This window comes from Hippocampus guttulatus, chromosome 6, assembly GCF_054856545.1.
Source record: "Hippocampus guttulatus isolate MCC_2025c chromosome 6, RoL_Hgut_1.0, whole genome shotgun sequence".
Taxonomy (NCBI): domain Eukaryota; kingdom Metazoa; phylum Chordata; class Actinopteri; order Syngnathiformes; family Syngnathidae; genus Hippocampus; species Hippocampus guttulatus.
The window spans coordinates 24,755,901-24,782,707 of record NC_141266.1 but is presented as its reverse complement, the minus strand read 5'-3'; the positions used below and the strand labels follow the sequence as shown (position 1 = coordinate 24,782,707).

Here is a 26,807-nt window from a genome sequence, read left to right as displayed (position 1 = left end):
GGGGGTAATCAATCATGTGGGGAGATTTGAGGATGCGGCGAGAAGACGCCGAGAGCGCCGACACCGAGTGAGGACCCCGCCATCTGGACAGAGACGAATTAGACTTCGATGAGATGTCTGTGGCAGGACATGCGCGTCAAGAATTGGCCTCTACAGCCACCGCCGTACCCACCTGCGATTACTTCCTGAAGGAGGAAGTGATGTCATCGTCGGCAACGACGGACAGCATTAAGCAAGTAAGCACTGTATGTGTATATATCTATATATACAATCAAGAGCAAAACAATAAAACCACAGATAAAATTATAAATAAAAGAAGAGATGCATTTAAATTGAATATGCAATTTTGAGTAGGTGGGTTTTGAGATGGGATTTGAATGTGGGAAGAGAATCAATATATACACGCACGCACGCACGCACACACACACACACACACACACACACACACACACACACACGTGCGCGTTTCGCTCGTTCCATCAAACGTCCCGTGTCATTAGCATCACTTTGCCGCCCCCTTCCACGGCAGGACTGCAGGCCCTTTTTTTTTTTTTCAAGCGCGTCTATTTGCGTCCGTGGACTTTTGTTGTCGTCCCTTATATCGTTACGTTCTCGGAGGTTTCTCCGCGTGACGATTCTCAGAAGCGCCATCGGGAGTCTCCGCTTTTCATTCGACCCACGGCCGACGCGCAATCAAGTGGCGCTCGGCTCCGCCGCTTGCTGCCCGTCGCTCACAGTGACAGCGTTTTTTTTTTTTGCTTTTATTTATCGGTTGCTTTCTCTCGCAGCTCGCCGAGCCGCAAGCATGTCCGTGGCCTCGACCGCATGAAGGAAATAAACCTTCGTGCGGTTCCTTTTAAAAAGATCAAGTTGGCAAACACTTTTGACCCTGGCATTCAAGAAATGGCCACGAATGGCACCAACATTCCTCCCGATGAAAATCAGCGCTGGTACACGCGTGCTGCCGAGAAAGCGCAACCACCGAGCACAGATTCTTCTCCGTTGACGAACGTCGTGGCCCAAAACGCTGAAAACAGTCCACATCGGGTCCACACCAAGTAACAACAAACGCCATGTGACAAAAACAACAACAACAAAAAAGCAAAGCTCTTGAAGAGCACTCGCTGACTGCTGCCTACTAGGGTGCCGTCTTCAAAAAGAAAAATGTTCAGGAATTTTCAGAAATGTTACGTGAAACGACATTTCACACCCGACCAAAACATCTTGGCAAGAATTTTCCACATCCCCCCGAATGTCAGACTTTTGACATTGCCAAATTTCACAATGACATTCAACAAATAGGAGGGATTTCAAATATTGATCCTTTTCCCATTTTACACTGTTCACCTCATTCGGAACATCTTAGTAATTGGTACCCCAAATTCTCTTTTTTTGGTGGGGGGTGGAGGGGGGGGGGGCGTTTTTCAATGAACATTTTTGGATTGCCAAAGCGACGACGCCACGCGCAGCGACAACGCGCCAGGCCGGCCCGCGTGACGGCGACGCTAATCTAACGGCGGGTGACTTTCAATTAGCCCGATGAGGCTAATTAATCAGCGAGCGGGCCAAGTGAAGCGAAGTCGTGAGAGAGCACGAGAGCTTCCCCGTCGTCGCGTCGCGACCTTCACGCCTGGCGCGCGACGGCCCCGGAATCACCGCCGGCCTCATTAGCTCGCCGCCGCGTTCCTGCGCTTCTCGGGTTGTTTGACATATCGCCGGCGACCCGCGCGCGCGGCGACGCTGCCGGCGCATTTCAATGGATTCATCAAACGGCCGAACGAGACGGGTCGGCCCTTTGCGAGGCCCGCAATGAGGGGTGGCAGCACCAGGGGGCAAACCGAGTATTGCCACCGCCCCCCCCCTCCCCCGTGAACGCCAGCCTCGCTCGGTTCACCTTTATGAACTGGACAGGCAACGTTTTCAGTTGTTTTTTTTTGTCAGTCGGTGCCAGGCTGCAGAAAAGATGCGTCGAAATGCGGTCCTCAAGGGCCGCTATCCTGCATGGGTACCCGAGTCCGGTTCTGGATAGCCCCTCTCTATTGCCTGTTTGAGATGTTCCCCCCTCCCCCAACGTGAACCTGATTCAAAGAATCAGCTGATCAGCAAGCTTCGCAAAAAGCCCGATAAGGTTCCTGAGGACGCAGCACGGAGTCGCTAGGCGTAACGCTGACCGGTCGGCAGGTGAGAGAGGGCCAGTCGCCGACGATAAATTCTTGGGAATTTTCCCGTTCCGATTCCAATTCCGCCTCGCGGCGGGTCTTATCGCCGCGAGGCCAAGGGCAAGTATCTCTTCGCGCCGCTCCGACAGCGGGCTCATCGCCATCCGCCGAGGCCGTTAAAAAAGCCGGCGGCGGCATCGTTAGCCATCCCCGCGTCCCACTTTCAATCGGCGCGCCTCGGTCGGCCGGCGGCTTTGATGAGAATTGGCCATAAATTAGGGTCGCGGGATAAGTGGGCCGAATGACTCGGCGCTGGCTCGTGGAAGCAAACGACAAGGTTTTGCATGACGGCAGGTTGGCGCCGTCAGCATCCTTTTTCATCCCGATTTTCCTCGCGGTCACTTCAAGCGCTTTGCAATTGCCCGTCTATTAAACGAACGAGTGAGTCGAAGACACCGGAAGAGAGCGCCTCCGACGTGTCGAATGGAGAGCTCTGCCCATTCACAATGAATAAAACTTAAATGGCTTGAAATTTTGCGGCACCGTGTAATTGCTTCGAATTCGGTTGCGGGTGGAGCATTTCTGTTGGACAAGTTCATCTTCCGAGTACGCGTGAAATGACCAAAATTGATGAGAATGGTTGCTTGGAGTCAAAATGGCCGACTTCACTGCAATGTTTCTTGAGATATTTGTGAAAGTGGACTCATGTGTGTGCGACGAGCCAACCAAATAAGCTAAGCGCAACTGGCTTCTGGGGCTGAATTTTGGAAGAAAAATATATTTATCCGATTTTTTGTTCCAACTTTGACAATTTGGAGTATTCGGTTTGTGTTTTTGTCACCATGCCCCACCCATACAAAATGACCAAAACTTACTTGCTTGCTCATTTTTTGAGTATGACTTTTGGTAGCATCTGGACAAAATTTCGACAACCAGTCAGGCTTTCATTCAACGAACACCGCTGCAAGGGTCAAATGACCGACAGAATCTACCGCAGACAACAACTCCAACGTCGGCCAGTTTTACATCACTCTTATTTACCGACTTCAAATGTGGTAGCAATTGGACACGGTTCCCCAAAAGTCCGTTTTTGAAGGGTCCCTGGAAATCACCCGACTATGGCTGCTTCAAATCCAAGCGGCTGATGTCCCCTGACCTCCTTTGCTGATCTCTAATGCAGGATGGCAGTTCGAGCAGATCAGAATTTTTGTTGGCTCTCATAGGATAGACTCATCATATTCCAGAAACACATTCTTTCAATTTGTATTGGAGACACTGAGCCGATTTATGAAGAAGGTTCGCGCAGCAAGGAAAACATTGAAGATATTCTCAGGCTCAGGCATCGAGCTGCTTCTTGTGTCTTCAAAGAAGAAGGAGGGACAATGTGCACTTTCTCCGCAATCCTTCAGCTGTAAATATTTGAGCAGTTCCTTTACAAAGAGTTGGGCCGAGGAGAAAAGGAGCTCAACTGTATAATTAATTCGCACTAAACTGGAGGCTTGTTATTTTTAAAAAAAGACCTTGGTTTGTTTATGTGTTAACCTTGACATTATTGTTTTTTTTTTTGCCCTTCCGGCGGGTTTGCGCGAAGCTAATTCATTGATTCAGCAGACTATTTTTACCACTTGACGTGAATAATGCGCCACCTCAGGGGGGTCAGTGAGTAATTAAGGACGATGCCATCAGGTAATTGGCACAGGACGCAGCGTAATCAAACTGAAGCTCATTCCTGGAGGTGCAAAAGGAGATTGTCTGTGGGACGCCGGCCCGATAATAACGAGAAGAAGAAGAAGAAGAAGAAGTCAAGCTGCAAGCAGCTTTGAATGAGCTCATTTATTTGAGGATTTTGTTTGACGTCGCCATCCACCACCGCCGACACACCATGATGAAAACTCAGCTGTCTGGCAATAATGCGCGGTCTGTCTGTCTACAACAAATAGTTCCGATTTGATCTCGAGGGACAAGTCTGTCTTTGAAAGACCGCCGGAAACGGCCAAATTGACCGCCGAAAAATGTTGGCTTCAAATCAAAACGGCAGCCTTTCCGTGTCGTGCGAGGCTTCTTGAGACTTTTTTGAGGGTCTCTTCATGCTAAATACGCTCCCCAAATTCCATGTGAAACTCTCTTTGGGGGCTCCATTTTTAAAACACGATGGAAGTTGCTAAAAAAGTCTACAAATGACCAAAAAAAAAAAAAAAAGTCTGACAAAGTTTCATAGTCATTCTAAGTTGCAATTTTGCTTCACCACCTGTCTCGTATCTTCATTACAAATTTGGTCGCATTTCCACCAAATCCCGAGGACACGTTTGTGTTTGAAGGACATCCGAAAATGGCCAAAATGAACCCCAAAAATGTGAGCTTTAAATCAAAACAGCAGACTTTGTATCTCGTCATGCAAGTCGTCTTCAGACGTTTGACTACAGTGTTTCAAACCTGCCTTTTTCCAAATTTCAAAAGATACGGGGGTGGGGGCGGGGGGGGCGCTGCAAAAAAAAACAATCTACCAAACATTTTTACTCTAATGAACATGGCTGCAAAATTTGGTTAGTTTTCGCTTGTGCTAAAATAGGCGTTAAAATCGTCAATCTCCCTTTTCACAGTTTCACGGCGAGGCCTTAGATCTAATCACATCCCTCGGAATTTGGTGGTACCCATCTATCCGGTATCATTCGTCCCAATTTGAAGATTTCCAGGACAAGCGGAAACACTTCAATCCAAGATGGCCGACTTTCCGTCTCTATTAGTTAGTGCGCGACATCTCTGGACTTTTTGTTGGGCTGCTCGTGACAGACATGCCCACCAAATTTCACGTTGCCAAGGGAAAGTGACTTCAAGGGATGAATTTGAAAAATATTACAAGGCTATCAAAGCAAAACAACAAAAAAAGAAATGTCGGGCAAGAGCTGTGACAAACTCTTGTACGACCCCTTCCAATTTGGTCCGCGATGAATCTTTCATTGACTGGCTTACGAAGCTCATGGCCTGATGTGAACAATGTCAACAAGGGTATAATATGAGCGCAGTGGCCTTCCGCCTGTCACACAAACACAGACGTCACGCTCAAGACCCCGACAGGGTTGTTATGAACCGTCTTGTGTAAATCTTCAGGCGGCTCATCCAACCTTGGTCACTACAGAGACTCTGATCAAGTCTGTGGCTAATCCCCTATGACTGAGCCTCTGATATGTGCTCCAAACAGCGGGAGGGGGAGAGGGGGATCGGGGGGGGAGGGACAGAAAGAAATGTTTTTCTTTTGCAAATGTGCACGCGTGTCGATGGAGCTGCGGAGGTGATGCAGAAGAGGACACGGTGAAATCAAAATGGACGGGAGCTTGAAGGATGAGCAATGGGGCGGATATTTGGGAAAATTGGATCGCGGGGCCGGGGCCGGCGAGGACAATAAAAGCACGGCACCCGAGCAAAAGCGCGTTCGCGTCGTAGCTCTTTTCACTAAGAGGTAGACAACAATGCTGAGGGTAGACTTTTTGGGAAGAACATATTTGTTTGTTTCAGTCAGCAGGTTTAGGTGCTAACGGACAATGCCGCTTTCTCTGGCCGGAGTTCTCCCATTCCGGCCGCAAAAAAACAAGGACTGTTATTGTGCTGGTGGACTACAGATGCTTCTGAAGACTCTGCTGCTGCTGTTGAAGTCCTGATTGCAGCTGTGACACGTGATCACAGTTCTCCTGCACGAGCAGCAGACAGCAAGGACTGCGATTGCAGCAGAAGACCAAAGAGAGCCTTCGGAAGATCCTCCAGCCGGTCTAGAATTCGACTGATCGAGTACTGACTTGAATTGCGAGAAGCGATTCCGGTTCTCCTGCACTACAGTCACTGTCGACAATGGCTCCAATAACGGAGTGGGAGACCACACCGATTTGTGTAAAGACCCTAGAACCGGTTCAAAATCTTAGCTTCCAACTACCGACGACAAATGTGAGAAACCATCTTGGTTCACCTGTACTAGAACAGGTCCAGACAACGACTGTCATTGGAATAGAAGATGAAAGAGATCCTTCTGAAAACTGTAAAACCACTCCAAAATCTTAGCGTCCGACGACAGACGACAAATGTGAGGAAGCGACTCCAGTTCTCATGTCCGATCATGGCTGCAACCGACTCTTATTACAGGAGAAGACCAAAGATCCTTCTAAAGAACCTACAACTGGTTCAGAATCTTAGTTTTTAAGTACTGACAAGAAATGTGAGAAGAGACCCGAGTTCTCCTGTACTACGGTAGCTGCAAACGATTCTCGTCACAGTAAAGAGTTTCTTCTAAACAGCTAGTTCAAAATTTGAGCGCTCCGTCGCCCGTCCCTCTTGTACAGGGTCCGATTATTGAAGAACAGGTTCCTTCAGCGCCTAGCGGTGAGTCATAAGGTGGAGCTTGGTATACGTTCATAAATGGGCTCATCTTAGCCAAACGTGCTCATAAAGACCTGCTTTTACCACCCCTGTTCCCCTTTAACACTGAGCCGCGATTCCGACATTTACAAGACAACGTTATGATCGGGGTTAGCTGAGCACGACTGGAAGATTTACGTTTGTCCGTCCAGCATTCAACGCCGGCCGGCCTCACCGCCGGCTCGTCCCCGCCGCGTCGTGTCATAAAATGTCCAATCAATCAAAAAACAAGATAAGAGGCTCCAATAGGCAATGCAGCAGAACCAGGACAAATTCCGCCAGGCTGGCGGAACATTGCGATTTTCAAAACCAAATTTCCCTTCGGGGTGAATTCTACGAATGAGGGTCTGCACTTAGGGGCACGGGGGCCGACAGGGCGACCCGCGACTGCTCCAGCCGCGGGAAAGGGGGCGGGCGCCCTCCTTCCCTATCGATGCCGAAGTGACGCTCAGACAGACGTGGTCCCGGGAGGGACCCGGGGCCGCAAAGTGTGTTCCGAGTGTCGATGATCAATGTGTCCTGCAATTGACATTAGTTCTCGCCGCTAGCTGCGTCCTTCGTCGACGCTCGAAACGAGAGATCCGCCGCCAAGTGTCGTTAGTTGTTTTGTTTTTGTTGTGGTTCGGGGCCAGCCAAGATTCGGAGAACCGCGGGGTTTGATCGGGGGGACGACGGCGCCTCCGGACGCTCCGCCTCGCCCCGCCCCGCCCCGGCCCCCTCGCGAGTTAGCAAAATCGCTAAACGAGTACGACTCCCCTTTCTCCCAAAGTACCCGTCGTCCAACTTGATAACTTTTGCCTCTTGCGTTGCACTGTGGCTGACAGCTCGTGCGACCGAGAGTCGAAGGCATTTCACACTTGTTAGCTCGTCCTTGGTGAGAATGCAGAAATGTACGTCAGTGACTTTTTTTTCTGGTCGTCTCAAACTCGCTGCACCTCCACGGTCGTTTAAATCATAGAAGTGGAGTGGAGCTCCCAAAATGGTTCAAATTGGCTACACCGCGTTTTATTTCTCCTGCCGCTGCCCTTGAATTTAATGCGGTGCCAACTCGGAGTAAGCGTGCTTTTTATGTATGCGGCGCACTCCTCCGCAGCCTTTAAAGTTCTACAAAGGGATCTTTGAGTGGACTATATCTTGGAACGGTCACCAATGGATTCCAGGGTGAGCGTGAATGAAGGAACGGAGTGGACAGCTGCGTGAAATTCAGGCTATGTGAACCAACAAAAAGCTATTTTTTTTTTCTATCTACAAGCGGGAGTCTCTCCCAGCAAACTGTGGGTGAAAAGCAGACTATAACTTGGATCGGTCGCAGGTCAATCGCAGGATGATTGTAAAGTGGCATCGTGGGGATCGCCGAGTCACGTTCAAGCTGAGGAAACCACCACCGCAACAAATAATGAAATCAGTTTGGTCAATAATGGAGTCAATAATTTGACCGATCACCAACGCGGGTCGATTCGGCCAAACTTTCTGGCTTGTTTGGTCAAACTGACCGATTCTGTCGCCAGTCAATCGTGAATCAAAGGAATGACTTGCCAGCGTCGTAAAACTCAATCTCAGCGTGAACTCCTTGGCGCAAAAGCTCATTTGAACGTTGAACCCTAAAACGGGAAGTAAAACGTTTTGGATCATTTTCGACAAAATTCCTCGAAGGATTTCCACGCGCTACATGTACCGCGCACGGCAGGCAGCGTCGCGGCAACGGTGAACGCAAACAAGATAAAAGGCAGGAAACGGGGCAGGGCGGGTGAAGGGAATTCCTGTCGGGCAAAATGGCTGCCCCCGGTGGATGTGTCACCGCCTCCGCATACTTGAACAAGCGGCCATATCTCCTGGCGTACGCGTACATCCCCGCGACGGGAGGTCAGCGGGTTCGGCCGACAGGAAGACGACGAGCCATTTGCATTCCCCTCGCGAGCAGGGTTCGGATCATTTGCCATCCAGCGGACGTCCTTTCACATCCCGAGTCTTTTCTGGCTCGTCACCGGCGCTCGCTGGGGATCTTAATGACGCCTGGCCTTATTTGCAGTTATTTCAGGAAATTCGCCCGGCGGGGTCACCGGCGGAATGAACAAGACAAGCATCTTTGAAGATAATGAGAATTGAAGGGCTTCAATGGGGAATGGCTTTGAAGATTCAACGGCACGGCTCGCAAGATGCGCTGCGCCGTTTGCAGCCGAGGCTCTCGGTGGTGGGCGGTAACCAAATACCAAAACCTGGTGTGGGATTTTCTTGCAGTTTAAAGCCAGTTTGTTCATTTTAATTTGTATTTCTAAAATCAATGAAAAGCCCTGCGATTGGCTGGCAACCGGTTCGCGACCATCGTGAGGTTAACGCGGATTGGAAAAATGGATGGATGGATGGATAAAATCAATAAAATAAAAAAGAAATACACGCTTCATCTTAGCCGGGGGTGGGGGGGGGGGGGGCACGGCAGTCCGCCAGCCTTCCTTCTGTCATTATTCAACATGAAAACGAAAAGCTCTCAGGCAGTTTTGCACGTGCTCCGAGAGCCAGTCCGACTTAAAAGAACCGGAGTTCCTTTTTAATTTTGGTTTGGGGAGTCGACGGATCACATTCACTGCCCGCTCGTTTCGCCACGATAAGGGATTAGCATTAGCGTCACTGACCTCCGCCGCCTCGTTATTGTTATGGCGCGTGTAGGACACTCAATGACCTTCAAATATGGTTCATGTATTGAGAAACAATCTCTGAATTCACGTTACTCAAAGGATTTGAATCAGTACTTGGTACTCAAAGGCAGCTACTTGTGTTCAGTTTGGGAAATTTGCCAGCGCTTTGGAGTTTGCGGCGCAAAGAGTGGAAGGAAGGTAATCAAGACAGCTGCAGGCGTGACGGGGGCTAGTTAGTCCGGCCACACAAGGACTCCGAAGGCTTTTGGCGGAACGCGTCACATCAGACGCTTTTTGAAGTTCAACGCGCGGCGAATGTCGAGATGAAAAGTCAAAGCCGGCCTTTTATTTGTCGAGGAAAATGGCCGTTCAGCTGCCACCCGCCCGGCAGCCTGTTTGCCGAAACCAAAGGACCAGATGGCGTTTGAATGAAATGCGCGAGTGAAAAAGTCATGCGCAGAAAAAAAAAAAAATTGCCGTCGAGTCATTACCAGGTCAGTGTTTACTAAAAAAGAAAACAAATTGGAGCCGAGCGGGCGCCGGCTTTTCTGGCTCAATGTCATTCTGCCTGAACCTCAACTTGGACATGTGGCGCCGCATTAGCCAATCAAGAAAAGCTCCCGTGAATGAAATAACAAAAGGCAGAACGTTTGCACCGATGATGCCCTTTGATCTGCAGCAGCTTTCGTTTCATTTCGTTTTGCCTGTTTGGCGATGGGCTTCAGCCGCATCATCCGCACGCACTTGCATAATGAGCGTACAAAGCGTGTGCAGAAAAGGCCGCGCAAAACTTGCTTACTTGGATCTGCTGAGCCAAGGTCAAGGTCAAGGTCATCTTTATTGTCAAATATGCTTTATGTATGACATGCAGCATGGATGAAATGTCTTCCTCTCAATCCTCAGTGCAAACATGCTGTGCATTAAACGCACACAGCTAAGACAAGAGAGCAGTTACACTGTATGAAACTTGTTTTGTGTGGAACCCACCCCCCTCATGGCTTGCTACAAAGGGGTACCAAGTGTGTCAATAGCACAATCGAGGTCGTCGGCCCGCTCTGCGATCACATCTGCCCCTTTGCCGAGGCGTTCGAGCTCGCTTTGACTCAGTGGCGTTCGGTGAGGTGCATGGTTGGTGAGGCACTGACTCCTTTAGTGTCAGATTTACAAATATATAAAGCAAAAAAGGGGAGCTTATTCAATTGGCTAAGCATTAAATTTGCGACATGCAGATCTACGGCAAGCAGTGCGAGCCAGTTGCACGTATCGACCCAGTTTGTGACGATTGCGCAATGCAATGCGCATTCAGAGGTGAGGCTCCGCCTCACCTGACCGCACGTCTCTGCTTTGACTGATGCGTGCCGTGCACCAGGCTTTCTTTTTTTTTTTTTTTGCATGGAACTACTCATCCTAACTCCTTGAGCTCAACTTCAATCTGACCCCAAACCCTAAACCGTAACTCCGAACCACTAAGCCAATCACCCTCGAGCTGGAAGGCAAACCACAAATCCACTCGAACCCCGAACACCTCCTCCTGGCCTTCGCGCCCAGCACAACTCCCAACCACAAATCTTAACCTGTAACACCAAACCCTAAACTCTCCAAAACCCGAATGCCTTCTCCGTATCATAAAAGTCAAAGCTGACCAAAAACCGCTCGACACTCACCGCCCCGAGCGAGGCTTCGTCTCCTCGGTCACGTGACTTTGTCCGGGTGGTCCGCCCCTCCACCCTCCCTACCCGCCCAAAACAAAAAATGTTGCGAGTTAACGCGAGATCTGGCCTGCTTACCGCCAAGCCATACCAAGACAGTAGATAAAGTAAATAAAGCTTCCAAACTCACTCACCCTTCTAGAAGTGCTTGTCGAACTATTAATAGCATTCGTGAATAACGTCTGAGAGGTTTCTCTCGCTTGCGGCCGGGCGGGCCATCTGGACCTCGTGCGTCACCGGACCACCTGTGGGTGACTTTGGTCCGCTTGCCAAAAACCGCAGAGGTCTCCTTCAACAATCAAAAGCAGCTTTAGTGTGTGCGTTGCCCTCTCCAGATGGAAGAAACGCAAGTCACTGAAGCCGCCAGAGTAGCGATGAAACATGTTTCAACGTCCACTTTCACTGTCAGATCGGGGACAAATATTGATTCCAATTGTAATTCGCCTTATGACCATATTGGGCATCTTTGCTGCTCGCTGCCCATTTTTGACGTACGATGCGACGGCAAAAATAAAGAAGAAAAACCTCAAAGAAGACGCGCTACAGTCAGAAACAAAAGCCTCATACTTTGTCATCGTCAACTAAATTCACAACTGCGTTTCAAGAACGCTTGAAAACAACCGCCGCCGTATCCAAAGTGCTGTGCCCGGAAAATAAAAAGAATTCATGCAATTTATTCATAACAAAAGCGGCGTTGAACCGGTTGCCAGCACACAGACACGAGAACAACCGTCCGCGCCGATACTCACGCCGAGGGTCAGTTTAGAGCAGGGGTGGGCAAACTACGGCCCGTTGGTCTTTTTAATCCGGCCCGCCCAAGATTGGTGCACAATTAAGGTTTGATTGCATTCGTTTCGTTTGGACTTGTAATGACAGGTATTTCAACACCAGGTGGCGCAGTTACTTCAAGTTGCAGAGCACAGGGAGGGAGGGGAAGACGAAGAACGAGGGAGAGAGTAATGACCATGGAAGGGAAAGTGATATGTATCTGATTAAAGGAAGCGGGTAACAAAGTACGAAACATTCAGGAGACGCCTGGAGTCGGAAAGACTCAAATCTACGAGACTTTGAAAAACAAGGAAGCGATTCTTACTCAGTCCGATTCTGGCAATTTCCATGCTCAGAGTGAATTGCTTGTGGCTCGAATAAATGAAATTTCCTAGAATGGTTTGATTAGTATCATGTTAAAAACTTTCCGCAAACTGGACCGCTAATAAGAGTCGGAGAGCAGTCAAATGTGTAGAGCGTGAACAACAGGGGGCTCAGTACACATCCTTGAGGAGAACCGATGCCGAGTGTGATGGTGGAGGAGAATGTTACATTATTACTGGCATACAAAGACATTGTGCTATCTTCTTTATTTTCTATTTCTAACTTTTGGCCCGGCCCTCCACAATATTTTCTGCTTCTCATTTGGCCCCCCCGGCAAAATAATTGCCCACCCCTGGTTTAGAGTCTTCCATTAGCCAGCACGTCTTTGGCATGCGGGAGGAAAAAGTACCCGGAGAAAAGCCACGCAGGCACGGAGAGAACGTGCAAACTCCACATGCAGGAGTTCCAACCCTGCACCTGAGTAGGAGTTGTGCGCTCCCTCTCACGAGTACCAGTCAAGAGCCAAGCAGCAGCATTGTGGACCAACTGGAGACGCTTCATGGAGGATCAGCTGACTCCAAAGTCAAGCGCATGACAGGAATCCATCTGGGATGTTTTTTTCTGCATTTTGCTGTGTAATATTTGTGTTTGATCATTTGGATAATAAAAATGGATACTTTTTTTTTCATCTTGTATTTCCTAAATATGAAGGTGTTTTTTTTTTTGTCTCGAATGTTTTGTGTTGTGTGGTCCTATTTTGGTCAACTATTTGTGCACTGTTCAGCATTTCCGTCTCCGTTGCCGCTTTTGAGATGGCAGCGCGCACAGTTTCATCTGTAGACATATTTAAATGACTTCTTAATATTCTCGCTGGCGTCAGCATGCTCGCACTACGGCGGGTACAACAAAGGCAAGGTGGAGGGGAAAAAAGTTTTGTTTTCAGCTCGGGGGAACAAAGCCCAAGAGACATTCTAACATTCACTCGGATGACAAGAAAAAGCTAATATGAATGAACATCGGCACTATTTTAGGAAGCGAGGGTTCACAGTTGAAATTTCAGTCCCATTAGGAAGAGTCAGCGACTGATGCCGATTACATTTGAAAAAAAAAAGTCGTTCCGCCGTCGAGGATGACATTTGCCGGAATGAACGGCGCCGAGGCATCCGCGCAGGCGAGCGTCACCCGCGCCGCCCGGAGGCCCCTCGGAAAACTGCCGCGTGTCATCCGCACACGGAGCCCACGCCGCCCCCGGCGGGGGGCGGCAACCACCAGAAAGCGGAAACCTCCCTGGCGCCCCCCCCCACCCCGTGACGTTGGCTTTTACTATGGCACACAATTGTAAGCGTATGTTAATAAATGATAAATGATGATATTATTTCATGTTAAGATGACCTAAATTGCATTGTGTTGTTGAATAATTGCGTGGACATGTTTTGATGTTGATAGCTTCTGGTTGGCTGTTGAAGGGAAAGCAGGAAGTGATTTTAGTTGGCAAGTGTGGGGGTTTTGGGGGGGTTTTCGATCGTGAACCGCAGGCGTCCTTTTTTTTTTTTTCAATAAAGCTGCGTTCAAACGGAATCCATCTCTCCTTTTACCGTTGCGTAGAGTTTCATTTTCTCATTTTATATTTCATGATTTCTGAGCGACACTTGCTCAATTTGTTCATTTTTTTCCCGAGATAATAAACAGGACAGTCTCTCCCAACTTGTTTTATTTCTCTGTAGATGGACAATTACGATTGTCTTATTTTTCTGTGCTCAACAGATTCACATTTTCTTTTTTGTGTGTGAGGGATGGCGGGGGGGGGGGGGGGGGGGTTCAAGTACCTATGTCATCAGTAAGATTTTTTTTGGGGGGGGGGGGGTGAGGGGTGATTTTAAAATCGGTTCATCTGACCCTCAGCAAAAAGGGAGGCTTGAATGGGATGGACTTAATTAACGTCCCGTTTCCTTTGACGCCCAAGCTCGTGAATGTCACGTTCTCCTTGGAGCGATCCATCGCAGCGATCAGATAGCAGACACCCGGAGGGGACGATGACTCCGGCCGCCGTTGATCGGTCACGTGCACGCCCGCAGACGCTACACAAAGGCGTCGTCCGACACGTGCGCGCCAGGTCAGAACAAGTCGCCAAGGATGAGGGCGGAAATAAAAGCCGCCGCCGCCGCCGCCGCCATCGTCTGATTCTCATCATCTCACATCCCATCTTGTTGTTGTGGCCACCGTGACACTCGTGAAAGAATTGGACCATTGTTGACGTGTTATCGCAAGCCGGCCTTTTCACGGTGACCCTTACTTCTGTGATGATGCAATATGTCCGTTTCACGTTTGGTTTTGATTTTTTTCATTTGCGCCGTGATGGACGGATGGCTTTTTGCTTTTGATTTGGGATTTTCTCGCTTTCACTTTTTTACTCTTGTGATGACGGGCGGCTCCAAAATGTTCTCCATTTTTCGTCGCGTTTCGGCGATGGGCACTGCGCATTTTCACGTTTGTTTGCATTCTTGCGACGGTGGGCGGCGTTTTTGTTGCACTTTGGCGTTGATGGGACAGTTTGGATGTTTTGTTTATTCGCTGTATTGATTTAATTTGACATTTGTGGCGATGGAAATGTTCCAAATCGGATTCATTTTTATTCCTGTGACGATTTTACTTTTGTGTTGAGAGGCGGTTGCAATTTTTTGCTTCACTTCTGCTTCATGGGCAGCACAGATTTAAAAAAATGTTTTATTTTAGCAGATGATTGTCTGTTGGCATTTTTTATAAAACGTTTTATTACTTTCCTTGGATAATAACTGTTTTTTTGTGAATTTTCAACGTTTTATTTCTGTGACGAGAGACAGCGATAAACATTTTCATCAATATGAAGGACAGTCAAGCCACTTTCCGGTTTTTATTCCGACTCGGCGACGCCCAGTTGGAAACGTCGTCACTTTACTTCTGCCGTGACGGCTGCTCAAGAGATGCTCTCCTTCTTTTACGTTAGATTTTTGTTTTTCTTTTTTTTTCACTGCGGTTTTCTTGTGATGGCTTTTTCTCCCGTTTTCGCTTGACAGGTCCTTGAGGACAATTTTCCCATTTTTACTTTCTCATTTGCCTTTTGTCATGATGGATTTTGGCCTTTTGTTCCTTTTGCAGTTTGACTTCAGTGACAACGGCCAGCGACAACATTTTCGTATTTCTTTGCTATTAGCTCGACTCGTGCTCGGAACGGCGAGCAAATGTTGTCGTTGGGAAAGGTTCGACTTTTTCAGTCTTACATATGCAAATGATAGCCGGCGAACATTTTCATACTTCATCTCTGCATTGATGGAGCTCGAGATTTATTTATTTCTTTTTTTCTAGTTTCAAGTATCCATCGTTTGCTTTTGTCCCCCCCCCCCCCCCCCCCTCCACTGGACATCCTTGACTTTGAACATCTGACTAAACGGTGAGCGTTTGCGCAGGAGTGAACGGCTGAAGGTCACCCGCAAAGGTTCAGCGATGGCTCTCTCCGCGAGTCTTGGCCGAGTTGCTAATTGCCTCGGCGAGCGCGTGTAGCCTGCAGGGGGCTGCGGAAAGCGGGGGGGCAGCGCAGTCGCCAATGATAAACACGCCGTTTGTCCTCCCTGGGAGCGTTCGTGACAATCATCGCCTCCGAGCTTTGCGGGGTCGCCTCCCCGACGTCAACACGGCACACGCGAGGAGGCGGCGCTGTTGACATGAAAGGTGCCGCGACCGCTTGCGAGTTTCCGGACGGCGTTGTCTGCAGGCTGAGCGACGGCGAATGTTTCATCCCTCTGCCGTTCGCCTTCAAGACAATCTCATTTTTCTTCCGCCGACTCGATCGATGCGGCCAGTAGTAACGCACGCGTCCGAGGCTCGTCCCGCGGCTCGCTTTTCGACCCCGAGCGCCGTTGCCGCGTTTGAGTCTTTGTCACCGCGATTATAAAATACAGCGCCGCCTTGACCCGCCAGTCTTACAAAAGGGTCCGCCGGCTTCACGCCGACGCAATGTAAAGAGGAGCAGCGGTTGGCCGCCGCTCACACGCAGACGCTCACGCAAACGCAGGCGGGCAGGCCGAGGGAGCAAGCCAGCTTGTTGTAAAATCATCCGGATCTGCGTGCGGAAAATCCACAATGCCGCCCCCACGACCACAGAGGCCGCCTGGCCCGATCCGCCCGCGGAGTCGCATCGAATGGAATTGCCCTCGCGAGCCATTTGTCTAAACACGGGGGGGGGGGGGGGGGGGGGGGACTAATCGTCCTTGGCGTTTTCCCGCCGCATGAACTCGTTTGCCGGCTCGAAGGAATTTTGCAGTGTTGTGGCGATCTCGCCGCAGGGGGTGGGGGGGGGGGGGGCGATGTAGGCTGTCCATTTTCTTGAGCGTTCAGGGTCAGAGGGGTGGCGAAAGACAATTCCAAAACACGTCAGCTGTCAATCACAGGACTCTGCAAACAGAGCTTTCGCACACGCGAGCAACATTGGGGGGGGGGGGAGATTCGCTGGGCATTTTTTACTCCTCTCATTGTGGACGGTGACTTGATTTCCCTCTGCGATGATGAAGCGCGACCGTTTCTCCTTTCTTTTTTTTGGGATTTCGATTTGTGCTTTTAGGCCCACGACAAACAGTGAGTACATTTCTTTGCGTGACGATGGACAGCTATTACGTTTTTGGGGGATTTGTTCAGACTTCAGTCTCCTATTTTGCTTTTGCCCTGATGGATTGTTCCGACACCGCGTTGGACTTGCGCCGCGAGGGACACCGAGGCCTTTTTCGGGGGCCATTCACGCCATTATCTCCTTTTTGTGTTCTATGGACAAAATCTTGCGCTTTGGGGTGCCTTTAGCAGTGAAAGAGCTCGACTTCTGTCATTGGGAGGCCCGCGGGGTGGCCGAGGCTATCTCAGGGGGGGGGGGCCACAAAACAATGGATTTAATTGATTTCTTTATTGAATTTTATATCTGTTCTCTCAACAGAGAAGAGGAGCAAAGGTGGGGAGAAAAAAAATCCTGGAACCATCCCCCTTGAATGTACAGGTATAATCCTTGGGGGAGGCGCCCCCCCCCCCCGTCACACATATAATCCATTTCTCTGATTCTTTCGCACTTCGAGACATTTTACCAGTCTTCCGCGAACGTAAAGTTTGGGACGCTCACTTTTGTGGCAAGAAACAGCAAAATAAATCGATCAATAGTTCTTTTAAGCCGTTGAGCAACCGGCACCTCCCATAACGCCTCGCCGAGGAGAAACTCGCTCCGATTTTGACGGAACGTCAACAGCGGACAATATGCAGAGCCGCTCTGCCCGCTGAATCCATTCCCAAATTGCCAGCCACACTTGAAACGTGCGGAGCCGCCGTCTTCCTGGAGAGCTCCTCCCACAATCCAATCGCAAGGCATTAGCGGCTCGTTTGCAAAAGGCTCGGCTCTCCCTTTCGAAGAAATCAACGGATGGCCGAGCCTCGCTCGGCTCCCTCCGAGGAAGATCAAATTAGCTTTGCGGAAGGAAAAATCAAATGGAACTTTTGTTGTTAGGCTCACGGCGGGGGGGCGGGGCGGGGATCCTGCTTATCTGCGGCGCAACAAAGTGACAAAGGCCGCCGCGGCTCGCTTGATTAGTTTTCTTCCGCTTTTCTCAATTTGAGGCGGAAAAAGGGGAAGGAAAAGGCAGGAGATGGTCTGCTTGCTGAAGGGCCTAAACCGTCACCGACGGCCGAGCTACGTCGCACATCGATGCCATCCAGCCGACCCGCATTTTTTCCACACCCCACTTTTTGCGGTGGAAAAAAAAGAAAGAAAGTGGGTGCCAATTATAGGCGGATTTTTGCCATTTGCAGATTTTGCCCTCCATTGCTCAGCAGTGCCACCGGTGGAGGCACGGCACACCGTCGGGCTCACGGAAGCAAAGCTCGCCGTCCGCGAAGGCTGAAATGGTCGAAAGGGACCAAGCTCAGCCGAGACGACCAAGTGGCAACGTCGACGCTTTCGACGATCCGCCGTAATGGCAAAAAAATAAAAAGAATCATGGCAGATTTCGAGGCCAACAAATTGAAGAGGACGAGGACGTCGACGGCTTCGGGGGGGGGCACATCCTGAACTGCAGAAGGCACTTTTCATTTGCTGACTGACTTTTTTCACACGCACGTATTTGCAATTGACATGTTGACACCGGATGACGTGTTTTTGCATCTGTAAATGTTCATACGGTGTCATGCATCGGAGTGGGAAATGCTGACAATGAACGAGCGTTCTAACGGACAGATTCGTCACCCAATTTGCTTCCCTCAATATTGTGATGGCCATCAATTAAGCAATGACTTTGTTCCGTGTCCTCTTCCCACGTCGATTTTAACAAATACAAGCCATCAAACCGTATTAGACAATATCCGATGTTTCGGAAGATGAACCATGAATGAATATGAATGACCCGATTTATAGCTTGGACTTGGAATCTTTTCCGCCTTCCCTCTGACAGCTTGAAAAAAAAAAAAAATCAAGCAAACGAGTGTGGCGTAAAGTCATAAATCACAACGGCAATTGTGCCGACAAATTTACATGAGCTATTTCAATTCATAAGAATCATGGAAAAGCCTCCCTACTGAATGAAACAGAACTCGGTTGTGTCCTTTCTTTTCTTTTTTTTTCTCAATTGCATTCGACGTCATCACAATGTTGATTCGCGTTCGATTCACCCTTCAGGCCCGGTCGGCCCCTCCGGGCCCCCGGAGAGCAAATGAAAGCCTCACAACTCGGTTACAAGGCCGCGGCGTCTTTTTTTTTGCCATCTGGCTCCGGCACTTCAATCTCTCTTACACCTTCACGCTGTTGGCTCGACTCAAATAAGCCCACGCTATCGATCGGCCATCTCTTTTTTTTTTTTTTTCCCCCTTTTCTCTGACTATCTCTACTCCCATCCGAGAAGCGGCCTTCCTCTTTGACAGCGCCTCCACTAGCGCCGCCGTTGCGGCAGAAAAGCCTCAATTCTCAAGCCCATTTGCCGGCGAGGCGGCGGATGAATGGAAATGTAAAGCGTGAAAAGAAGAAACACGGCGTGGTGGGGAATTTGAGAGCGGAGCTCATTAGGGAAAGCATGTTTTCTAATTCCTCCCTCCATAATGGCGCACAACACGCTGATTGAAATGCGTTCTCGTTCTCCGCTCGCTGGCCTATTCGGGAGTGCCTTCGAAGGTAACAATATGGAGAAACGTGACCTCCAAAAAACAATAACAACAACAAAAACCAGTGGCAACATCGGTACGAGGCGTCCCGCCCGCCCGCACGCACGCGCATGCGACACGGCATGCGACACGGCATGCGACACGGCAATGCGACACGGCATGCGACACGGCATGCGACGCGGCAATGCGATCCTTCCCCGATTGTTCTCCATTCTCCAATTTCCAGAAGGTGGCGAGGGCGGTTGGGGAAATCATCCAAATTGGAAACCTTCCATGGGAATTACCGGCTCTCCTATTCACAAAGGAGATACAGATGATAAACAAACAAACTGGAATGGCCATTTTGCAACCCTGGAAATCTAATTTGCCTTCAGATAAATCCACAGCGGAGCCTCCCTTCTCCCTCTGCCCACCTTCAACTTTTTTGAACTAATCTCGCACCCATGTCAAATGTCATTTTCCAACATTTATTTCCATGTCATGTCACGCGCGGGCTGCTGAAAAATGGAGGCCGGGTCGCAAACGGCCCCCGGGCCTTAGGTTGCACGCCGCTCAATTAACGGGATGGTGAGAATAACTGCCACTTTGCACGGTAAAAATAAACAGGGCGGTTGAAAATGGAAAGAAAAAAGAAAACGGCGCACACACACACACACACACACACAAAGAAATTGTTGCACTGAGTAATTGTTTCCTAACTACCGTGAGGACACATGACGAGGCGCAGTGTCTCCAGATAAAAAGCATATCAAGAATGATTTGGAATGGAAGCTTTCTCAAGGTCGTTTGAACAAATGTGGTCTTTGGGAAGCGCGTATCAAGCTGCCCGCTCACCCTTGGCACTGCGCATCCTCCAAAAGTTTCAGCCGCAGCTTCAAAAAGGCTTGCCGAGCCCCGACGTCATGAATAGTGGAAGTTGAGGGCTTCGCAGGTTTTGGATGGTCGCTTCTACGTTCGGAATGGACAAAAAGGAGAGATGGACTTTGTTTGAACACAGCTTTTTTTTTTTTTTTTAATTTTGCAACGTCTGCTCCGTAACTCTCGAACGAACGAGAACACACCTCCTTCCGGTAGCGACAACACTTGCTGCTTTTCTTCGCCAGTCAGACGCAAGCGACATAAGAATATTTCAGAAATGATTAAACAGAATATAATTTAAGGTAACCGTAACATAAAAGAATATAATGCTCACATATAAAATGATCACAATGAACAATTTAACAAAAGCTTACAATAGCATCGCTCCTCTGCCACTCAGCGCCGCCTTGCACAAAAGAAAGCAACACGGCTACTAGGGAAGCCCAAAACGTCCCGAGCGCTACGCGGAAACACGCACCAGCCAAGTGCCGGGCGTCTCCTTTCGCCGCTTCCTCACGCAAACAACCGCCGGCACTCACAACGGAAGTAAGCCACTCGATAGAAACGATCCCCATCGAAATTGTCGCGCGCGTACGGCTCATCATCTTCCCCCAAGAAAGCCGTGCCTGGAAATGAGGCCCGAGGCCAGCGGTTGCCGCCGCTATGTTGAGAGGGAGGACGAGGAGGAGGAGGAGGAGGAGGAGCGTTTCTCTCTCTGGGCTCCCTCCTCAAGCCTCGGCGAGCATACATGACACCGGCGCGCACGAATTGCTCCAAAGCGCGTATCGGCGAGGCGAGCGGGTGGCGAAGCGTGACCGCCCGTCGTTGAAGCCTCTTTGGCTAACCGGTGTCACTTTGCTCACAAGCGGCGTTTGCGGAGGGACGAAAAAAGATGAACCAAGGTGTCACTTTGGCACCGCAGGGATTTGACACACACAAATTGACGGGGGGGGGGGGGTCCGTTCAAATCAATGCAAACGGACGTGAATGGATTTCACTGTAGCCTGACGAAAAGGAGCGAGGATTTCAGAGCATGACTTTATTGCCGATCAAAGGTCCCCCTTAGGAGCGTCCGGTATGTATCGATTCCTTCTCTGTGGAGTCTTGCTTAAAGGCGACAGCTGCATTGCGACTCGGCGAAATGCGGGATTTGCTCAATCAAATGGACGGCGGCAAAAAAAAATGGCCATGAGCGTCATTGACCCGAGTCCGACGACCACGACGCGAGCGGGGTCTCCGCCCAATGTTTTGGCAACGTCCACAGCGGCGTGTCGGTTCCGACAATCGCTCCTCAAATCGACGCCTTCCCCAAAAGCCGCGATCAAGACCGCGCCAACGCGCAAGAAAGCCAAAGCGAGCGCACGCGTCCCAAAAGCCGTTTGCCGCGCGACGTCATCATTCGCTCCGCTGCATTGCTGTCCCCGCAGATTGCATTTGAGTTGATCACACCCTTGAGGGCCAGCAGACATGACACTTGGGACGCCAACACACACACGCACACACTCTGGCCCCCCCCCCCCGCCCCCCCACTGCTATTTCTAATTCACTAAGCCCCGCAAGCTAAACGACAGGTAGTCAATGACCTCTATCGCCGGCGCGCTGCGTCTCCTACCGAGTCAGCAACAAACTCATTTCCCAACTTAAGGAGAAAACACAAAGAGGGCCCCCCCCCCGGCCCCCGCACCCCCTGCCGCGCCGCCGCCAGAGAAAAGGATGCGACGAGATTGCGCCGAAGGGCAAGGAGGGGAGAAAACAGGGTGGAAGAGATGAGATGGATGGAGGCGGAAGGTGAGCTCTAGAGGAGTGGTGCTGGCGCGGGGCGGGGGGGGGGGGGGGGTGTATGCGGTTTGAAGTCAGACAAGATCAGCAGAGAAGCGATCGAGGATGCGGCCTTATTCACACGTAGCAGCCGCTATGACAGGTGATTCAGGTAAATTCTCCACAGGGCCTGCAGCAGACGGCGGAGGATAAAGACCAAAAGCGGGGGGGGGGGGGGGGGGGGCACGTGCGCCGACTACCTGACGGCAAAAAATGGCTTCCCAGATCCTAATCGGGCCGAGGACGGCCGGTTGGGGAACATGTTGACAAAGTCTGATGCTTTTATTCAGCAGATATCAAACGGCATCTTTTTTTTCTTTTTTTTTTTTTTAATTCAATTTCTCTTCACGGGGAAAAGATCAAGCAGGCAGGCGCCGACGAGCAATTTATTCCCGCTCCGATTTATTTTTCTGTCCGTCTAACTCCCGCTGCGCGCACGTGCGCGCAGCCAGTGGCTTGACTTGCCCATCGGACGCGATTATTTATAGAAAAATCCAGCGGGTGTCTGTGGCGGTTACTGACGCTTCCGTGTTTCTTTTTGACTCCAGACAGGTCGAAGGCAAATGTTTGTTTGCGTTCCCTTTCCAAAACCAACGCATGCCGACTCGGCGACCGTCACTCATACGAATCCGTCAAAAAAAAAAAAAAACACCGAGACTTTCATCTGCAAGGGAAACGTTTGCTTTTCTTCTGCCTCCCGACGCGACGCGAGGCGCGCTGACCCGTTCGCATTGCCGGCCCAGAAAAAGAAACGTATACGTGCGCGATAGCTTTCGTGAGACGTTTCATTGTGCCCCCGCCGGCGGGTGACAAAGACTCGACAGCTCTGAAATCAAGCCTTCCGTCTCCGATTGGTCGTTTTTCCTCGGGCGCAGCGGTTGGTTGCTTTTCTCTTTCTTTCAAATTAGAGCCACAAGATGGGGACACAGATGAAAAGAATTTTTTTTTCCACAAAATCTGATTTACTGTATCATGACTTCAAATTTGCCACCCCCCCCCCCCCATTTATTTTTTTTTTCTGTTTTGAAGTAGGCTTTGGATCAAGCGAAGCAGTCAATGGCGTCGTCCTTTGAATCATCCTTCAAAACTCGACAGGCACACGCTGGTCTTCGCCAAGAGATTTTTTTTTTCCTTTTTCTTTTCTTGGGGGCGGGGCTTCCCGTTCCAAAAACCTAAAACGAACCCAGATAAATTCAGGCTGTGCATAAAGCTTTGCTGCTTTCAGCTTAGTCATTTGAATCCACCCTCAAGAAAACAATCAATCGAGAACCATGCCGTTATTTCCTTCAAATATATGTTTGGGTTGACTTTCCAAAAAAAAAAAAAAAAAAAAAACCCAGATAAATGCAGGCTCTGGACTCAACACATTTGAATGCCTCAAAAAAAAAAAAAAAAAAAAGACCCTCCATTTTCATCTCCAAACCGTTTTGTTTGTTGGATTCCCCCCCCCCCCAAACCCAAAGGAACCCAGACCCCCGGCTAAAGCGATGTGCCCCTTTACATAGCCATTTGTACTCATTTTAAAAAACAAACAATAAACTCAACAGGTCCACAATTTTCATCTGCAAAGGAAACGTCCCTTTTTTGTTCACCCCAAACCTCAAAACTACGGCAGATAAATGAGGCCTTCGAGAAAGCTATGCGGCCGTCCGCATGGTCATGTGAATCATCCGGCAAAAATCAACGAGCACACTTGTTATAAGCTCAAAATTGTTTTGGGGTTTTTTGGGGTTTTTTTTGCTTTCCTTTCCTAAGTGCCATATTACCCCAAATGTGGGCTGCGGAAAAGTAATGCCTCAAATCCCAGCGAAAAAACAAAACAAAACAAAAAAAAAAAAGCACCAAACAACCAAAAGCAGCTCACTTGAGGGCTATTTTTTTTTTTAATGTGGCTGTCATGAATGAAAAGGTTCACCTTTACACTGTTGTTGGCCTGCTGGATAAAATGTGAGTCTGCTAACTGTTACAGTCAGACTAGCTAACGAGTCGTCATATTTTCGGGGGTGTATTTTGCACAGCGGTGCGCTGCAGATTATGAACAAAAGGGGAAACCATGAAGAGAATCGGAGGCAGTGCAAGAAAGGATTACCCCCACTGCTCCGCTGGAGTAAACACACACACACACACACACACATTTTTTTTTGCGTGTGCGCAAAGCTGGAAATTAGCGTCGACGGCGTCGGGAAAAGATTGCGCTGATTATCGGCCTTGATGATCTCTGCCTCTGCAGGTTATCGTGATGGAGGAGGCGAACGTCAAAAGCTGACAAAAACGTCTCCACCCCCCTCCCGCCTGCCCCGCGCCCTTAAGAAAAAAAAAAAAAAAGCTAAATAGACGCAAGACGTGATTAAAGATTAGCGCTGGTTTTTCATTCTGCCGGAACACTTTTTAATCATACAAAATTTGAGGCGGTGGTGTATCGTCTCCCGTGTGTTTAACATTTCATGGCTTTTTGATTTCCAAAGCAAACAAAAGCTCTCGAATAAAATCGGCGAGATTAGTCGCGAGTATTATCCTGTTTCATGGCCACACAACACCAGCGACAAAATATGAAGCCTGCACGTGGCCCAAATGGCACGAGAGCAGCCCAAACAAGACTTTGGGTGGGCCTTCTCATGTCGGCCAACTCCAAGGTCGCCATCTGCAGCTGAATGTTCAAACGGAGGCGTCACCCGACCGAATCTTGCATACAAGACTCCTGCCAGTGGCCAAATGACCCAAAATGAAATGGAAAACTTGAGGCGTGTTTCCAAGCGTGGGTTCTTGGGACATTTTTGGGCCTCCTATCATGGTGACGCGTCAACTTCATTCCATGTTGCAATTCTGCAAATCTTCAAACCAAAATGTCAGATTTCCCACGGGTTTTTTGGGGGGTTTTTTGGAGGGGATGGACGCTTGGCTCCTTGAGACTTTTTGGTGGGTCTACTCGTCATAGACTCGCCGACCACATTTCATGCCGCTAAGTGAAACTTGCTAAAGGGAGTGGCGCGATTAGAATTCTTTCTTTTGTTTGTTTTATGGCATGGAATCATCAAATCATCCGCCACCACGCGCAAATAGCGCAACTCTTGCGTTGAGCGCCGCCCGCCGGCCGGCAAATGTTCACCTCGAACCAAAGCGCGGGCCGACGAAACCCGTGAGGTGTCCTACGCCATTGACTGCTGCAGGAGCTCATTTCAAGAAATAACAGCGGCGCCGCCCCGGAGCCGAGGCACCGGCCTCAAGATTAGTTATCGATCGGGGCTCCAAACGGCCACGCGGCGTCTCGTCCGCATTCCCCCGTTGCCCAGCGCGCGTTCGGGTGCAGCTTTGTTACCTCCGCTAAGGAATCGCGCGTCTTTCTGCAGCGCATTTGTGTCGCGACGCGCAGGGGCCGCCATCCGGCAAATCCCACGAGACCTCAGCACCGGTCGGTCACGGAGAGATTCCACAATTCCGTTTTGCTTTTTTCATTGGCCGGCAAATCCGCAGAACAACACGCGCCAAAGTACAACGAAAGCAAGACTTGCATCTGGATTATTTCAAGAGACTCGCATGCCATCGTGATTCATATTGGCAATCATAAGGGCCTCAATTACTCACATTTGTTCGAGATTTGCGGCGGGTCTCTGTCCCGATACCCCACGAATAGCGGGTATTTAGTGTGTCAAAATAAAAAAATAAAGACATTCGAAACATTGAAATGCGGTCTCAATTATTTGCAGTAACGTGACCATCCAACGAGTGAACAATTATGTGTCGATTGGCAGGAAAGATGCTCTCATTTCACCTCGACGATCAAACATTGTCTGAACTTTAATGAGCGCACACCACGACGAGTTTCGGGAAGAGTCTCCACTCTGTCGGCCGCGCAGCGCAGCGGAATCAAACGGGTGGCCCCGAAAAACCCCACGCTAGGCTAACGCGGAGCACAAGTGAAAATCCATTTCATCAACCGTGGATTTCCCGATGAGGATTCTCTCTGCGGATCATTCGTTTGTGACCCAAAGTCCACCCGCATGAATCTTTCAGCTTGCCGTTTGTGGCTCACTTGAGAATGAAGAAGGAGGGCCTGGAGCGCACTTGCGTATCTGCGGAAGGGGGCTTGGAGAGTTGATATATGTCGCCCCCGCCACCATGAAGCGCACCGTCCGTCTGAGTAACAGCGCGGAAGCTCACAACCATGCCATCAAGCAGGCTAAACGACACGGATACGGCTCTCCTTAGCACCGGCAAATGAAGCGCAATGCTAAAATAGTACGTTTTCCCTAGTCACGTTGTTTTAGCTTATGACATCAAATATAATCTTTTCACAAGTGTTAAGACGGTTATTTTCTTGTTATTTTCTGTCAAAGTGGCGTTTATTAGCGGTGCTGCCGTTTCCGATGCACCTTGAACACACCGCACCGCACAACATTTGGGCCGCCGTCATTTGCGATCTCCAGCAGTTTTTTTTTTTACTCATTTTGCGAGCTCCGGCGTTTTGTTTTACCGTAATTAGTCACGTGACGGAGAAGCGTGGCTTGACGTGCGTCAAGCGTGACACAGACGGATGGAACGGAGAATCCGGTAATTTTTCAAAATAAAACATCTTTCGTATTCCGAAATAAATAAAACGGAATTAAGGCAAGTTCTTTCTGTGCAGCCCGGTACCAAATGCCCCGCGGACCGGCACCGGTCCGCAGACTGGCGGGTGGGGACCCCTGTACTAGAAGGATGTCACTGAATGGATGCACTTGAGGTGGCTTCAAGTACATCAAAATACATTCAATCCGAAAAATATATCGGACTGACTCACTCATTTGAATTGAATGTAACCAAAAACGGAGTCCGGCAAGCATAACACAAAGGCAAAATAACTGCTAGCCTTAGCCACTAGAGCTCGTTAAAGTACAGGAAGCTAAGGAATGCTACTTTCTAGCTTACTGGAGCGTTATAGTTTAAAACAAAAACAAAACAAAGTCATCCATCGAGCCTTCAAATGAGACTGTTAAAAG

General features: G+C 49.5%; 1 protein-coding gene and 1 non-coding gene across 3 annotated transcripts in view; both read right to left on the bottom strand.

Moving 5' to 3' along the window:
* Positions 1–26,807, bottom strand: part of iglon5 (IgLON family member 5) — a 93,756-nt gene that overhangs the window by 53,071 nt on the left and 13,878 nt on the right. The gene's annotated exons all lie outside the window — the stretch shown is intronic.
* Positions 7,006–7,159, bottom strand: LOC147204382 (5.8S ribosomal RNA). The gene has a single exon (XR_015101293.1). It is a non-coding gene; the product is annotated as a 5.8S ribosomal RNA (ribosomal RNA).